At 47.5% G+C, this 17366-nt stretch overlaps 1 protein-coding gene across 7 annotated transcripts in view; it reads left to right on the forward strand.

Moving 5' to 3' along the window:
* PCM1 (pericentriolar material 1) overlaps positions 1 to 17366 on the forward strand; it is a 225883-nt gene that overhangs the window by 92623 nt on the left and 115894 nt on the right. The window lies entirely within an intron of this gene.

Raw genomic sequence — 17366 nt, forward strand, 5'->3', positions numbered from 1 at the left:
TACAGATCTGGGGATCTCAGCGGGACCCCAGAGTCTGTACTAGCCGGACTCTGCGGGCGCCCAGGACTGCTGCCGGATCCACGGGGAACAGGTAAGGTCGCGGATCACCGCTTGCGGTGATCCGCGCATTTAATATGCAGTCCTGTGCCTCCGGTCTCTGGGGACAGACCGGAGGCGCCGGCAGTGGCGGCGGGCCCCCCCATACCCCGTGTGTCCACTAGACCACCAGGGACTTACTGATCGGTGCTGGGAGCCGGCGTCCCGGGAGGTTAATAGCCAGCCAGGGGAGGAAGCTTTCCCTGTTACAGCGGCTCCTCAGCTCAGCGCATCTTTCAGTATGTATAGTCTGGCGTCCCTGAGCTGCTTCCTCCGCGGGCCACGCTTCTTCTGAGGTCTCCAGCGGCCATTTTCTTGTGGTGCAGCAGAGATCTCCGGAGATGGCAGTTGGTCCTGTCCCCCTGCGTACCTCACCATCAGGTCAGTGTACACAGCGCTGTAGCCTTTCCAGACACTGAATCTGGGTAAGTTGAATGCAGTGACATAATGCAGTATATTGTATGTCATGCTTATGTGTGTATATATCTATATATATATCTGCATTGTATGTGACTTATGCTAGTGCTGACTGTCTGTACTTAATTCTTTCACCTGTCAGTTTATATCTATCCCTTTTCTTTATCTGCCCTGATACAGCTGTACTTAGGGTGGTTCTGAGACCTCACATTTATATACTCGTTAATATTTGTGAGGTTTGTCACATACTGTTGCGTGCTGCACGTTGCCACATTTTAGATGGAACTGTGTGTTGCATACGCTGAAAATGGGTCCCTGCGGCTAATTTTGGCATCAGTCAGGACCAGTATAGAGCTGCTTGATATTTCCGCAAGATTGGTCAGATATGTTTGACCAGGAGATAGAGCATTATACTACACCCATTTTTTACTATCCTGCAAGTCATGTGCTGCAGGTGTTATTGCGGAGGATTTGTTTCATAAAGGGTTCTGTGTGTGGCGTCATCTGGTACCGGCCCCTTTCACGACCCCCTTGGGCGGTTTGTTTTCTCGGGATCCTCTCAATTGCGGATCGCCGGGCGGGCCCCATTGTTGTACCTCAGTTGGAGTTACTTCACCATGCTGCCCTTTTTCATCTCAGGGTATCTCGCAGTTCTTGCACTCTTCCCCTGTGACACAGACTACCGCTCCCGGCAGGGTTTTTTCGCAGTATATGAATTCCCCCTGGTGCCACCATAGTCTGTCATTCCCCTTACAGGGATTACCACAGCCACCCTGGGTGGATGTCGTTTTCTACGACACGCAAAGTGGCGTGGTTGACGCCCTGTGGTTACTTCCCAGTTGGGCTCTTTCCCTCTTACACGGGGGGGAAGCCTATTTCAGGTATTATTATCCCTGCTTTGGGGCTGGTAGCAGGTCCATTCTGGTTAGAGTGAATGTTGACCTGCACCTGTATCATACACCCCTCAGTCTTACGTGCCTTCGTGTTCTCTGTTGCTGACTAGCGGGTGGATCGCATGGCGGGACTCTGGCTGTTGCCAGATACGAGGTATTGCAAAGTGTTTGGCCTCATGTCCCAATTTCCCTGAGGGTTATCACGAGTCCCTCCTGGGGTGGATGGGCATGTTACTCGTCTGATTACATACGTTGACGCCTCCCATTCCTGCATGGTCGGATTCTTCGGATCCATAGGGGGTAACTCTGCCTGAAATCAGTATACTTGCTTTCGGGGCTTGTTACCCATCCTACCATGGTTATAGCATGGTTGGTTAATACTATTGCATACTGAGCTGATGCGTTTGTAATGTTTTTTCCCCTCCAACACGTCTGGGGTTCAAATGTATTTGGTCGCTCACGTAATATATGCAGTTGTCATAGGTGGAAATGCCTATATTGGAGATCAGTCTCCTAACTTTCAGAGTTCCGGCTGCGACTGTATCCTCCGTAATACCCTATGGCTGTGCTCTGGGAATGCAGAGGTGCAGATACCATCTATAGGGTAGATCTTGTTCGGTCTTGACCTTGACAGGATTGTAGTAACATTGGCAGTACAAGTTTACCGCCTTCAGCTATGCCCACTACAAGGCCTCAGACTAAGTCTGTTAAGTCTTTTTGTCCTCTGGGTCAGCCTAAAGGTCTGTTTCTTCTTCTACGAGGGCCGACATATCCAGTACCGAGCAGGCCTGGACTGCCAGCTGATACTGCTTCTGAGCCTTCGGATATATCTTCAGCCTGACGAGACAGGCCTACCACTGGGAGATGGCGATTTTCTCAGTTCGCCCGGTACTAGTGTCAAGTTGCCGCGGGTAGGAGGGTACGCCCTCTCTTTGCTCAGGCGGCCTCTTTCCAGATGATGGTACGCAGGCCCTTATTCAGACCCGATCAGGGCCAAACAAATCCAGAAAGCTATACAGTTGTTGCGGTAAGCGGAGCTCATTAGGCCATCCCCACTTTCTCAGCGAGGGACTGGTTGTTCTGCTTTCTTTCTGGTGCGGTGGCTGAATGGTCCTCTTTGGCCTATTCGCTGTCTCAATTCCCTGAACCAGTTCCTAAAGCTACCTGGGCTCAGGAGGCAATCCCTATGCTCCATCATACTATGTTTGGAACCTGGGGACTTGATGGTATCACTGGATATACAGGACGCGTGCCTACGGGTACTTACAGAGACCTTGCCTCAGCATGCACTGAGGTTTGCTGTATCACAGCACTTACAATTTTTCGGGCTCTGCCTGTTGGGACTGTCCTCAGCCCCACAGGGGTTTAATAGCGTTTTGGATTTTCTGACAGTTCTCCTGTTCAGTATATCCCAATGCTCCTGTACCTGGACGGCCTCCTGCTCTTAGCAGGATCGCCGGGGTACTTTACAGCCAGGTCAGGATGACCGTGGCTTCTTCAGGGTGCAGACGTTTAATCAACGGGGAAAATGTCTTCCCTGCATCCCTCTCTGGGTATTCTTCGCCTATGAGCCCTGCTGGATTCTCAGAATCTGAGAATTCTTCTGGCGTAAGATGGCATCTCCACTCTTCCATTAGGAGTACATGGATGTCTACGCAGTTGACATATGTCTTTACACTCTGGGATGCATGGTCCACTATTCAGTGTCTGCCTTTGGAAGGGTGGAATGGGCTCAGTACCATTCCAGGCCTTTCCATAATTGGCTTATCTCCAGATGGAACAAGTTTTTTCTGTCGGATCACTGTTCAAACGATGATGCTCTCTCCGGAGGCAAGTCGGTCCCTTTCCGGGTGGCTATGGTCATCTCGTCCAGGGTATTCTTTGCTAAGGACAGTGTCTGGTTCGCATCCATTTCAGTGCAGTTGGACGTCTGTCGATTCCACCCTGTCAATTACCTTTTTGGAACTTTAGCCTGTCTTGGGCCTTCACTCTGGCATAACTCTTGTTTCCCGGTGAACCTGAAAAAGTTCAGTCCAACAGGGTCAGGGCAGTGGCTTCCTTTTTTAGCAACACTGTTCGTTGGGTGGCAATGACAGGTATGTCACACATTCGGACATGGTCCGAGGGTCTCCTCCCGACCATCTCGGCAGCGTTCATATCAAGTCCTCAGCCGTCACGAAGTGCATCCCGGGACTAGTCTCTTCCCCAAGAGAGGTTTTCATCTCCTGGTGAGCAGGGGGGCCCCCCTGAGGTGACCCTCTTGGCCTTCTGACTTTATCACACTATGGTGTTACAGTCCAACTCTGGGGATTCTGAAGCAACCTTCAGTGACTCTGTCGGTGAAGTGGTCCTTCCAATTTGAGTACCTGTGTTCTCCGGTCTCCCTTCTTCCTCGAGGGAAGTGTTTCAATCGAGACGGAGATGCTTTCCTGCTGGTGGCTCCTGATTGCCCCAGATGTCAGGGGTACTTGGATTTTCGGAGTCTCTCCATCGATACTCCATTCCTGATGCTTCACTGCCCGGACCTGTTATCTCAGGGTCCTTGGTTTTGCCTTGGACCTGGGTCGTTTGTCTTTGACTGCGTCCCTATAGTGGTCTTATGGCTTCCCTGGCTTTGTCATCGTTGGAATGATTAGAGCACATGTATCAGCTTTTGCTGGGACCTACCACAAACTGTGGCAGCCATAATTCTTATGGTATTATACCTGTCGATACGATCCTCTGGTGTCCAGGATTTCCAGATATTCTGGCATTCCTTCCGGCTGGCTTGGGTTTCACCCTCGGCCTGGCCTTCCTGACAGTGCGGATCTCTACACTGTCAGTATGATTAAGATATGGAATTGCTCCGCTCTGGTATCCAGCTCATCCTTTGGAGTGTTTTCTGGATTATGCCTCCATTTGTCCTCCCTAGGGACTCCTTGGGAGTTAGTAGTGGTTCTTCATTAACTCAGGGGAAAGTTAATGGAACCGCTGGTTGTGATAGCCATTACATGGTCTATTGCTTTGGCTTTCTCTCTTTCTCTCAGGGAGTTTATATCAACCAGGTGAGTGTCGGAATTGGGAGCGTTCTCATGTGGCTCCCTCTTCTGGAGGGCATCATGTCAGGGTGTGAGTTGCTCTCACCCTGTGTTTCTTCTTAGTGATTTTTAGGTTCCATATAATTCTGGAACTTATGGTGCGGCCATTCAGTCCCCAGTCCTCTCGGCTGGTGTGGCCTCATTGACTGTGGTCCGGCCTCTGTGGATTTATGTGATCCGTTCAAGTTCCTGACGGAAATCGGACTCTTTATTGGTGATCTGAGATTTCTGGTTTTAACAGGAAAGGATGGCCGGCCTATGGCCAGATGTTGGCTGGACGGCCTCGTATGTCTTCAGGGGCCTACCCATGGGTAGACCTTTCTGTTGTTGATGCTTGTTTTTTCTCGGGCCATGTAACCCTCGTGGGTGGCTCGCTGTGGCGCCTTGGCTGTTTTGCCTTGCTAGGTGGCCACGTGGTCTTCTGTCCACACCTTTTTAAGGTTCTAGGCATTGGTTTACTTTGCCTTTCAGGATGCTTCCTTTTTGGCGGCGGATTCTCCTCTCAGCACAGGAGCGTCCCCTCCCTTGGTTGAACTGCTTTGGGACATCCCCAAGGTCAACCCTGTGGACCCCCTATGGACCCTGAAGTAGAAAACAAGAGATATGGTAAGAACTTACCTTTGTTATCTCTGTTTCTACGAAGTCCAAAGGGTCCACAGGGCGCCCGCCCTGACGCACCTGGCTTCAAATGTGTGGCTGGTCACCGGTTTTCCGTTTCCCATTTCTGTGAGTATGGTTATTGAGTGTTCCAGTTTTCTCTCTCTTTTTCTCTCCTCCTCCGGCCTTTGGCTACTTACAAACTGAGGTGCCTCTGGCTTGGGGGTGGGGGTATAGGTAGAGTGGACCCAAGTGCATCCTGGGAGCTAAAAGCTTTAACTGCGTGGTGCCCGGATTTGGTTCCCAACCTATACCCCAAGGTCAACCCTGTGGACCCTATGGACTTCGTAGAAACAGAGATAACAAAGGTAAGTTCTTACCATATCTCTTGTTTTTTCATCATATAGAGCTGTTACTCGACCAGCTATTGCTGGGGCTTATGTGTCCAAGGCTATTGAAGAATAGACTGGGGCATTGGAGGATACTCTACCAAATGCTACCCGTGAACAGCTGACTTAAATCTCCTACTTAAGGGAATCAACCCTATTTGGGAGAAGCTGCAATAGATGCTGGGCTCCTAGCGTCTAAAGCATATTCAGCATCGGTTGCGACTCGTAGATCCTTTTTGGTGAAGGTCCTGGAAAGCAGATTCGGGGTAAAAGAAGGCTCTGTAATCCTTACTTTGGAAATGTACTTTTTGGGGCAGAATTAGATAAAATACTGGCTACTTCTGACAGCTTCAAATTCTGCAGGTCTGCCATCAATAGCTACATTAAAATCTAGGAAGTCTTCGCAGGACAACCAAGCTAAGAGGTCCTGGTTGGCCAGACTTCTAGCTTTTAAGCTGGACGATAAACCCTCTGCCTGATGAGGCGGGCCTCCTCCTGTGGGTGCCCAGGATAGAAGGCCGACTTCTTCAATTTGCGGACTACTGGCATCACAGACGCCTGGGTCCGAGAAGAGGTTTTTCAAGGGGTATGCTCTCACTTTTTGGAGACATGATCCACAGAAGTTTTTTGCACTAACTGCTCGGTTGGAGTCTATCAGGAACTTGGCCCTACAGGAGGTCATTTACTCCCTGCTGCAGGCAGGGGATGATAATCCTGGTTCCTGTGGTTCAAGAGGGAAAGGAGGATCATTTTGATTTACTAGCTCTCTTTGGTAGCTCCTCCCCCGGCTCATGGTGTAATTCCCCATGGAGGCTACCCGCCATAGGGTTTCTCCTCCGTTGCACAGACGCTGAGCAGCCATTTTACCCGAGGTGCTGGCTACAGTTAGTCTCCAGAGATGATGGCTCCTGTGTCCCTGTATACCTCCCCTCAGGTCAGGTTATACAGACAAGCTCCATCCAGCTGACTGGGGCTGCTCTGTTGAGCATTATCTGCCTATTATTGCATTGAATGTGACTGTGCTTGTTCTCATTTTTCACACTATTTTCTGTCAATCTTTCTTACTATAGCTGTGAAAGGGGGTTATCTCTCCCTCTGTTGCCCTCATTGTTAACTCTCATTGTTAAATTTGTGTGGCCCCTACATTCAGTGCACTTTTCGCTATTGCGCACCCCTGTTATATAACTTGGTGTGTGGGACTGTTCTTGGAATACGGTAACATGTCTTCCAAAAACAAAGTGCCCAAGGAGGTAGAGGCTCCTTTGCTGCGTACATGTAGATCTTGTTCTGCTGATCTTTCCCCACAGGATGCAGTCCAGGATGGTCTCTGTATCCGGTGTTGCTCAGGCATGCAGCAACACGTCCAGTCTACTGCTTCCAGCCAGGAACAGACAGGGGCGACCAACTTGTCGCAGTTGGTGGATCGCCTTACTACTCCCGCAGCTGTCCTTCCTACTTTGGGGGTCCAAACTGCCCCTATTATGTAGCCTCCTCTGCAACTGCCTGCGCTGAAACCCCATGGATGTGCATCTTCTCACAGTCGGTGCAGGGATTAGCACAGACCGTCTAGGCGTGAGACCTCTGTCCCCCAAACAGTTAATGTTTCTGATTCGGAATTCTCCTCAGATAAGGAGGAGGATTTTTCCGGTGCCTCTGAGGGCTCATCGGTTCAGGAGGAGCCTCTCCCTCAAGTGGACATTGTTGCCTTAGTTAGGGCAGTTAGATTGGTCTTTTCTATTAAGGATGAGGAGCCGGCTCCTATCCCAAGGTACCAATTTTCAAGCGTCAAAAAAAGGTTTCAATGGAGTGTCCTAAATCTAAACAGCTTGAGGAAATACTAGCGAATACTTGGACCGCTTCTAACTGGCAGTTTCAGGTCTCCAAGTGCTTTGCGTCCTTCTACCCGATCCCTGCCGAGGAGCGTAGAAAATGGGAGTCTCCTCCTCCTCATCAAGAGTTCTACCCTCCCTATATCAAATACGGCTTCCCTTAAGGATCCGACGGATAGGAAGGTGGAAAATTCCCTTAGGGGAAGTTATGTGCATGCAGGTGCTATCGCACGTCTGGCCATGGCGTCTGCATGGGTGGCTCTTGGGCGGAAGCCTTAGAGCTATTTCTTCTGGTGGCTCATATTAAGGAGGCCGATTCTAACCTTGATGAAGTGGCATGAACCGGCATCTTAACCTCTAAGGTGTCCGCTTCTCCTGTGTTGGCCAAAGGGCCCACTGGCTGCGCTCCTGGTGCCCTGACTCAGACTTTAAGAATGTCCTTGAGGCTCTTCCTTATTCCGGTGATGTTCTCTGTGGGCCGGAATTGGAAGCCACCACCTTGGCCACTTTTTTGTCCAAGACCGCTTTTCTGCGTGGCAGTCTCTAGAGCTCGAGCGTCGTCTTTCCTAGTTCCCAGACTTTGTCCTCTAAGACCTCCAAACCCAGAAGCAAGCAGTTCTGGCCTACTAGACGGCCCAGCTGCTAAACCAGCCGATAAGCCTACCGATTGATGGGACGGGTTTCTCCCTGGGGGACCCAGTGTGGGAGGCCGGCTTCTGCTTTTCTCTGACGTCTGGATGGCGACCACGTCTGGATGCCTGGTTTCACAGGGTTGTCTTGCAGGTCTACGCTCTGACTTTCAAGAGGCGTCCACTGACACAGGGTTTTTACCTCTGGCCTTCCGGGGGATCTGGGAAAAGAAAAAGCGCTGAGGGAGCCAATTTATTCTCTGTTAGCCTCCAAGGTAATAGTTCCTGTCCCACCGGAGCAGAGGGGTTCTGACTTCTATGCCAATCTCTTCTTGGTTCAGAAGCCGAACGGTTCCTTCCGCCCAATACTCAACCTAAAGTTCCTCAAAAAGTATTTGTGGGTTCTCAAGTTCTGTATGGAGCCTTTGCGCTCCATCATTTTGACTTTCGAACCCGGAATTTTCATGGCCTCCTTGGACATCCAGAACCTTTACTTACATGTGCCTATTCAACTCAAGCATAGGCCTTGCCCTTTGGTCTTTCCATGGCTCCTTGTGTGTTCACCAAAGTCATGGCGTCACACTTGAGGCGCAAGGGTATCAGAATTCTCCTTTATCTGGATGAGCTACTTATCCTTGCCAGAACTCCAGACATGCTCAAGGAGCACCTTCGTTTGACAATAGATCTCCAATCATAGGATTGAGTCATCAATTGGAAGAATTCCCCCCTGATTCTGTCCCATGAGATGCTCCAACTGGGGGCCCTGTTGGATCATGGGTTCAGAGAGTGTTTCTTCCAGTTGACAAAATTCTGGATCTGCATGACAGGATTCAAGGGTTCTTACTTCATCGCCGGGTGTCATTTCACACCTGCATGCGGATCCTGAGGTCCACCTTCGATATGGTGGAGTACGCCCAGGTCCACTCCCTGCCTCTCCAAGTGGAAATTCTGGTTCGCTGGAATGGATACCATCTCCAGATCAAACTTCAGACAATCGTCCTATCTCTGGAGGTTCGTCTCTCCTTTGCATGGTGTCTCCAGAGCTCCCACTTGGACAGGGGTCACCCCTTCTGAAGTCTGGGCTGGGACCTTTTCACCATGGATGCCAGTCTTTGCGGGTGGGAAGCTGTGACCTGCCAGCAGTCCTCCCAGGGTCGATGGACGGCTCAGGAGAGCAGTCTCCGAGCCAATGTCCTTGAACTTCGAGCTGTCTTCAGGGCTCTCTGTCAAGCATGGCAACTCCTTATGAATCCGTCCAGGTACAATCAGACAAGATGACAGCCGTCGCTTACATAAACCATAGGGGCGGCAGTCGCGGCGCCATGAAGGTGAGTCGCATTCTCTGTTGGGCAGAGCTTTGTGTTCCAGCTCTGTCGGCGGTTTTCATTCCGGGGGTCCAAAATTGGGAAACTGACTTTCTAAGTCGCCAGGACGTCCACTCAGGCGAGTGGGCCCTTCTTCTGGATGTCTTTCAACTTCTAGTTCATTGTTGCGGCCTGCTGGACGTCGATCTGACATAGTCTCTGTACAACCAAAAGGTACCAAAGTACGGATCTCGCACCATAGACCCGGGGGATCTTCTGATGGACGCCTTCGCGATTCGGTGGACTTTCTATTTCATGTACATATTCCCTCCAATCTCCCTTCTGTCGAGGATTCTACATAAGTTCAAGTTGGAAGGCGGCACCATGATTCTGGTAGCTCCCGACTGGCAGCAGAGGGCTTGGTACAGTACATCCGGAAAGTATTCACAACGCTTCACTTTTTCCACGTTTTGTTATGTTACAGCCTTATTCCAAAATATAATAAATTAATTTTTGTCCTCAAAATTCTACACACAATACCCTATAATGACAATGTGTAAGTTTTTTTGCGATTTTTGCAAATTTTATTTAACCCCCCCCCCCCCCCCCCCCCCCCCCCACCCAAGAAGTCACATGTACATAAGTATTCACAACCTTTGCTCAATAATTTGTTGATGCACCTTCGGCAGCAATTACAGCCTCCATTCTTTTTGAATATGATGCCACAAACTTGGCACACCTATCTTTGGGCAGTTTCGCCCATTCCTCTTTGTACCACCTCTCAAGCTCCTTCGGATTGGATGGGAAGCATCGGTGCACAGCCATTTTCAGATCTCTCCAGAGATGTTCAATATGATTAAAGTCTGGGCTCTGGTTGGGCCACTCAAGGACATTCACAGAGTTGTCCTGAAGCCATTTCTTTTGATATCTTGCCTGTGTGCTTAGGGTCGTTGACCTGCTGAAAGATGAACAGTCGCCCTAGTCTGAGGTCGAGCGCTCTGGAGCAGGTTTTCATTCAGGATGTCTCTGTAAATTGCTGCATTCATCTTTCCCTCTATCCTGACTAGTCTCCCAGTTTCTGCCACTGAAAAACATCCCCACAGCATGATGCTGCCACCACCATGCTTCACTGTAGGGATGGTATTGGCCTGGTGATGAGCGGTGCCTGGTTTCCTTCATACATAACAAGTTCAATCTTTGTGTCTCATGGTCTGAGAGTCCTTCAGGGGCATTTTGGCAAACTCCAGACGGGCTGCCATGTGCTTTTTACTAATGAGCGGCTTCCATCTGGCCACTCTACCATACAGGCCTGATTGGTGGATTGTAGCAGAGATGGTTGTCCTTCTGGAAGGTCCTCCTCTCCACAGAGGAATGTTGTAGCTCTGACAGAGTGACCATCGAGGTTGGCCGGCTACGAAGCAGACGTTTAGCCAGGTGACTCCACTTAACCATTCCGGCCCCGACAGTGCTGACTGCTCATTCCACTAGGTTGGTTGGTGCCTCTTGGGCAGCTCGTCGTGGCGCCTCTGTGGAGCAGCTTTGCAAGTTGACCATGTGGTCTTCTGTTCACACGTTTATCCGCTTTTAGGCATTTGATGCCTCCGCCGATGCGATTTTTGCGCGACGGGTACTCAGTGCAGCTCAGGAGCGTCCCCTCCTTAAGGGGGATTGTTTTGGGATGTTCCCAACGTAGTCCCATTTGGACTAGTGAATAAGAAATGGAGACTTATGTCTTACCTGTTAAGTCCTTTAATTCAAACGTCATAGGGGAAACAGTCCATCCACCCTTTTGCACCTGACTGGCTGTTTTTTTCCCCTCGTTTTCTGGTTTTCCTGCCTCTTTGGGTGCGTGCGTGTGTGTGTGTGTGTGTGTGTGCGCCAGTCTTCTTTCTTATTCCTGCTCCTGCCTTGGGCTTGCTAACTTGACTTGCCTGCCTAGGCTGGGGGTGGGGTATAGGGAAGGAGGAGCCTGGGCTGCACATTACTGAAGAACTTAAATGAACTGTTTGGTGCCCAGACTCCATCTGCCAGCATATACCGTAGTCCCTCTGTCCCCTATGGAGTTCGAAGAAAAGGACTTAACAGGTAAGACATAAGTCTCCTTTTATTAGTACCCTCCTGTGGTGGTCTGCCCCAAACACTGTTGCGTCATTATACTTGGAAAGCAATAGTCCCTAGTGTGTGCAATAGAAATAATTCGGTGATCAGGGTAACATCCCCCTACTAGGTTTCTGTCCACAAGATCAAGTAGTGTTTAATCCTTTTTCATAGAAGTATGGAAGCATGCTAGCATGCTGTGTGCTTACTGCATTCTATAAAACATTTTCTGCATTTGCAATATACAAGTTGCACTGGACTAAAAATGTATATAGTAAGCGATCTCTTCCTGTTTGTAAATGAGGAAATGTGGCTATAGTACCTCCAACCAACTCTGTTGGAGAGTTCCAGGTATGCCATGTGACAGGGGCGTTTTAAGAAAGGAGGGGGCCTGTGTGCAGACTCAGTGCGTGCCCCCTCCCCTCTCGTGTAGTGGCGCAGCGGCTGGCGGGTGTAGTAGATTCTGGCTGTGTGCCAGAATCCAGTGCGCATGCGCAGGTCTCTGGGAAAATGGCACCAGCACTGTTTTCCCAGGGACAACAGTACTGCGCATGCGCGAGACACTGCCGCCATTTTCCCAGTGAGCCGCAGTCAGGAGACAACGGACGGGTAAGTATAAAGACTAAATGGGTGTGGGAATTTGGCCCCCCTGTGTGCACCGCACCCTGCACCTATTATAGATACTCCCCTGCCATGCGATGATTAAATTGGGATTAAGGGCCAGTCTTCTATAAGTAACTCGTAATAGAGTGCTGCTGCAGAAACTGGCATAACTTTTATAGCAATTTATTTTTACGGCGAACCCATAATTCTGCCATTCGAATGAAGTGGCAAGAGGGCCTGTGAGTTGTTGAGGTGGGGAAACTGTTTGATCCTCTCCACTCCCTCTGGTACTAATTAAAACTAAATCTTTTTATACAAACTATTACAACACCTCCCCCCCTTTCCCGCCGCCTAAACCTAAGTACTCCAGGGGGTGGGGGCTAACCTTAAGTCCCCCCTAGGGGTGCCTAACCCTCCCTCCCCCTAGCCTAACCCTAACCTCCCGGGGGCTGCCTAACCCTAAGTCCCCCCAGGGGTGCCTAACCCTAAGTCCCCCCAGGGGTGCCTAACCCTAACCTTCCCTCCCCCTAGCCTAACCTTAACCTCCCGGGGGGCTGCCTAACCCCGTCCCAAAACCCTGAGCCCCCGGAGCCCTATGTCCTATATATGTTTGTGTGTGCATGTGTGTGTGTGTGTATATATATATATATATATATATATATCATGATCCTGCTGAAAGTGCAGTAAATAAATAGGCACTGAAGCGATTGTTAAATGCTGGTGTGATGAGTGTACATTTTATTAGGGAGTGCAGGGCCTATATACATAAACACACACACATACAGCGGTTAAAATAAGTATTGAACACATCAACATTTTTCTCAGTAAATAATTTCTAATGGGGTTATTGTAATGATATTTTCACCAAATCTCAGCAACCGCCCATGCAATCCACACATGCAACGAAATCAAACCATAGATGTCCATAAATTAAGTTATGTGTAATAATGTGAAATGACACAGGGAAAAAAATTGAACACGCTTAATGAAATGTATTTAATACTTTATACAAAAGCCTTTGGTAATGACAGCTTCAGGGCGCCTCCTCTAGGGAGAAATTAGTCTCATTGCTCAGGTGTGGTTTTGGCCCATTCTTCCACAAAATCAGTCTTCAAATCTTAAAGGTTTCGTGGACCTCTTCTATGAATGTTGACCTGTAGTTCTTTCCATAGATTTTCAATTGGAAACAAGTCAGGTGATTGGCTGGGCCATTCTAGCAGCTTTATTTTTTTCTCTGAAACCAATTGAGTGTGTCCTTGGCTGTTCTGTTTGGGATAATTGTCTTGCTGAAATGTCCCCTCGTTTCATCTTCAGCATCCTGGTAGATGGCAATAGCTTTTTATCAAGAATGTCTTGGTACATTTTCCCATTCATCCTTCCTTCAATCACATTAAGTATGCCAGCGCCGTATGCTGAAAAACTGCCCCACACCATCATGATCCCACCTCCAAACTTCACTGTTTGCATGGTGTTTTTGGCGTGATGTGCAATGCCTTTTCTCCTCCAAACATGGTGTGTATTATGGCATCCAAAGAATTCAATTTTGGTCACATCTGTCCAGACTATATTCTCCCAGTATTTCACAGGCTTGTCCAAATGTTGTGCAGTAAACTTTAAACAAGCTTTAACATGCTATGTCTTCAGCAATGGAGTCTTGTGTGGTGAGTGTGCATACAGGCCATGGCGATTGAGTGCATTACTTATTGTTTTCTTTGAAACAATTGTACCTGATAATTCCAAGTCTTTGTGAAGCTCTCCAAAAGGGGTCCTTGGCTCTTGAACAACTCTACTGATAATTATTTTCACTCCTCTGTAAGAAATCTTGTGAGGAGCACCTGGTCATGGCTGGTTTATGGTGAAATTAAGTTTTTTATTTCACTTCCGGATTATGGCCCCAACACTGCTCACTGGAACATTCAGAAGTTTAGAAATCCTTCTGTAACCAATGCCAACAGTATGTTATGCAACAATAAGGTTGCAAAGGTCTTGAGAAGAACTCTCTGCTTTTACCCATCATGAGATGTTTCTTGTGTGACACCTTGGTAATGAGATACCTTTTTATAGGCCATCAATTGGGACTGAACCAGCTTATAATAATTTGCACTGACAAGGGTCAGGATTGCTTTCTAATTACTGATAGATTTCAGCTGGTGACTTGGCTTTCCATGCCTTTTTGCACTTCCCTTTCTTCATTTGTTCAATATTTTTCCCTGTGTCATTTCACATTATTACACATGGACATCTATGGTTTGATTTCTTTGCATGTGTGGATTGCATTGGGTTGTTTTTGACATTTGGTGAAAATGTAATTACAGTAGCCACATTACAAATATATTTACTGAGAAAAATGTTGATGTGTTCAATATTTATTTTACCCACTGTATGGGCCTGATTCAGCAAGGATCGCTATTCTGCTAGAACGCACGCACCGCAGTTGCTAATAATAGCGGTGATATGCAAATGTTTGCAATCGCATTGCGATCACCGCTTACCATAAGGACTCCCACTTCCCCTTACACATAATCGCTAACATTGGACTCATACGCACAGTTAAGGCAGGTCAGACCTAACTCGGGAATTGCTAATTTCAGCACATGCTATGAGCCCTCATGCTGCATATGAGGTTGCAGTGGATAATTTATGCATGCCCCTGCCCCTGCAATGCAGTGGATAATTTATGCACGCTTTACTATTTTTGGGTATGTAGTTTGTTCCATCTTTTAGACATGATTTCAATTTAGTTGTAGATCAGTTTAAATTTGGTCGCAAATTGCGTCTGAGAGAGCACTTTGGCGCAATGAATAGGGAGCAGATAATTGGTAAATATTTCAGCCTTGTGAAAGCCCAGCTTTTTTGATTCTCAAACATTGAATGCCCTGCCCTTTTTTAAAGGAAGATACATCAGGATACCAATTCCTTCGTATCAAAGAAGGCAGGTGGTAATTTGATGCCAGAGTTGAGACAGGCTCTGAAGTCACTGCAGAACAACCGCTCGATAGTCATATGCCCGGCGGACAAGGGCGGGGCAGTTGTTCTGCAGAACTTATCAGATTATGATCGTGAGATAAGACTTCAATTATTGGATCAAAACACCTATCTAAAGTGTGATGGTAATCCCATGCCTAAGATCAAGGGAATCATTGATGTGGTTGTTAATAGGGCCGTGAGCTGTGGGTGGCTGACCGAGGTGATTGCTGCTTCCTAAAAGTTGAACATCCAGTTTGCCCAGTGATCTATACACTCCCCAAGGTCCACAAAACATTGGTGGATCCCCCTGGCAGTCCAATCATTTCTGCCAGGTGTTCCCTATTACAGCCATTGGCTGTTTTTGTGGATAATTTTCTCCGGGATCTTGTCCTCTTGGTGCCTAGCTATGTAAGAGATACGGGCGATTTCCTGGACAAAATTGCACTATTAACTGATCTGCAGGAGGATGACTTATTGGTTACTCTTGATGTATCCTCATTGTAGACCATTATCCCTCATGTGGAGGTCCTTCTAGCAGTGAGGTCTCTATTAATAGAAAAAGTTACTTTGGGCTTCCCCATTGAGTTCATTTTGGAGCTCCTTGAATTGATTTTAATACAATCATTTAATGTGTGAAGATGTTTATTATATACAAGTAGTTGGAACCGCTATGGGTTCTAATGTGGCCCCAATGTATGCCACAGTCTTCATGCATGCATATGAGACAAAGCAAATTTTGCCTAAGTTTGGAGACAGGATTATCTATTTCAATAGATTTATTGATGAAATGTTTTTGATTTGGAGGGGCACCGAGGAGGGGTTTAATTTTATGTTGAATGAGTTAAACCACCTAGGCAGTCGCTGGTCAATGTAACCATGATAATGTTAATTTTCTGGATGTTACTATTAATTGTCTAGGCAACAGGCTGAGTACGACCCTTTACAGGAAGGATACAGACCGTAATACCATTTTACAAGCAACAAGTAACCATCCACCGAGCCTGAAAAATAGCCTCCCTATTTCTCAATTTCTGAGAGTTATAAGAAATAATACGGACCCAGAGGGTGCTGAGGAGCAGTTGGGGGAAATGTTTAATCGCTCCCTCGATAGGGGATATAAGCAAATTGCTATTGAGAGTTGCCTCACCAGAGCACATAAGGAAGTGGCCACTAAATTGACTAAGGGTAAGGAACGTATGATTTTTGTGACCCAGTATGATGAGGTTTCCTCACAGGTGGCCTGTTCGATCAATGAACATTGGCCGATCATAGCCACTGATCAGAGTCTGGGGCTGGCATGCAAAGATCCTCCTATGATGGCCTACAGACGTGGCAGGAACTTGAAACAACTACTAATGCATTGAATAGAGGTCCTACTCCTGGTGGATCATACATGGCTTATGACGCAAAACCAGGTTGTATTAAATGCACGGGATGTACTACCTGTCGTTTGATGATTCCAGGATGTAGCTTTCCGCATCTAGAGAATGGCAATCCAATTCGGGGACGGTACATGTTACGTTGCCTATTGGATCACATGGTATATCTATTGACATGCCCCTGCTGACTGTCATATGTGGGGATGACAACTTGCAAGTTTCGCGAAAGAATGGCAAATCATCGTACATCAATAAGACAGGCTCTATCCAAGTGGTGTGACAGATAAGCCAGTAGCCCATAATTTCTTGCTATTGGGCTATCGGCTTACGTTACCAAGATGCCGTATCATTGATTGGGTACCACCTCTTAAACATGGTGGTGATCGTGCCCTGTTGTTAAAAAAGCTTGAAGCAAGATGGATTTTTCGTCTTGGTACTGTATCACCTAACTGCCTTAATGAAGGCAATCCACTTAATATATTTTTGCGCTAATAATAATATATCCTTTTGCGCCAATAGTGGTCTGCTGGTGGTAACACCAATTTGTGGTGTTAAGACTCAATTTTAAATTTTGGTGTTTTGATCAATACACTCTCATATACACATATATTTGTTATGTCTGATTTTTTTTTTTTGGTGTTTTGTTATTAGTTATTGTCCTTTTTAATAAGATAGATAAAGAGGGCAATTGTATTTAATTTATTGTTAGGTGGATATTTGTAAGGAAATTTGCACTTGCCCTCAGTTGATAATATGAAACTATGGTATCAATAAAGATTGATCCCTATGTCAGGGGTTTCTGGATTTCCCAGTTGATTTACCCAGTGGTGCCGTAGATATATTTAATTTTGACTTATTGTATAAATATTGGGCTTACATTGTAGTACAATGGCCCTGATTGAACCCAATCAACTTAACCCTTTTGATATTGACTAAGTACAAAGAGTTTGCCATGGTGATGTGTGGATTCCTGCTTGGGTTTAGGTTGCCATGTCTACGGCCATTGACTGATGCGCTATGGGCGGTGATCCTCAGTGAGGACGGCAGTGACGCCGGCATCTGTGTTGGAGTGCGGCTGGCGGAAGTGAC

Source organism: Taudactylus pleione, unplaced genomic scaffold (assembly GCF_031769625.1).
Source record: "Taudactylus pleione unplaced genomic scaffold, aTauple2 ptg000218l, whole genome shotgun sequence".
NCBI classification, from domain to species: domain Eukaryota; kingdom Metazoa; phylum Chordata; class Amphibia; order Anura; family Myobatrachidae; genus Taudactylus; species Taudactylus pleione.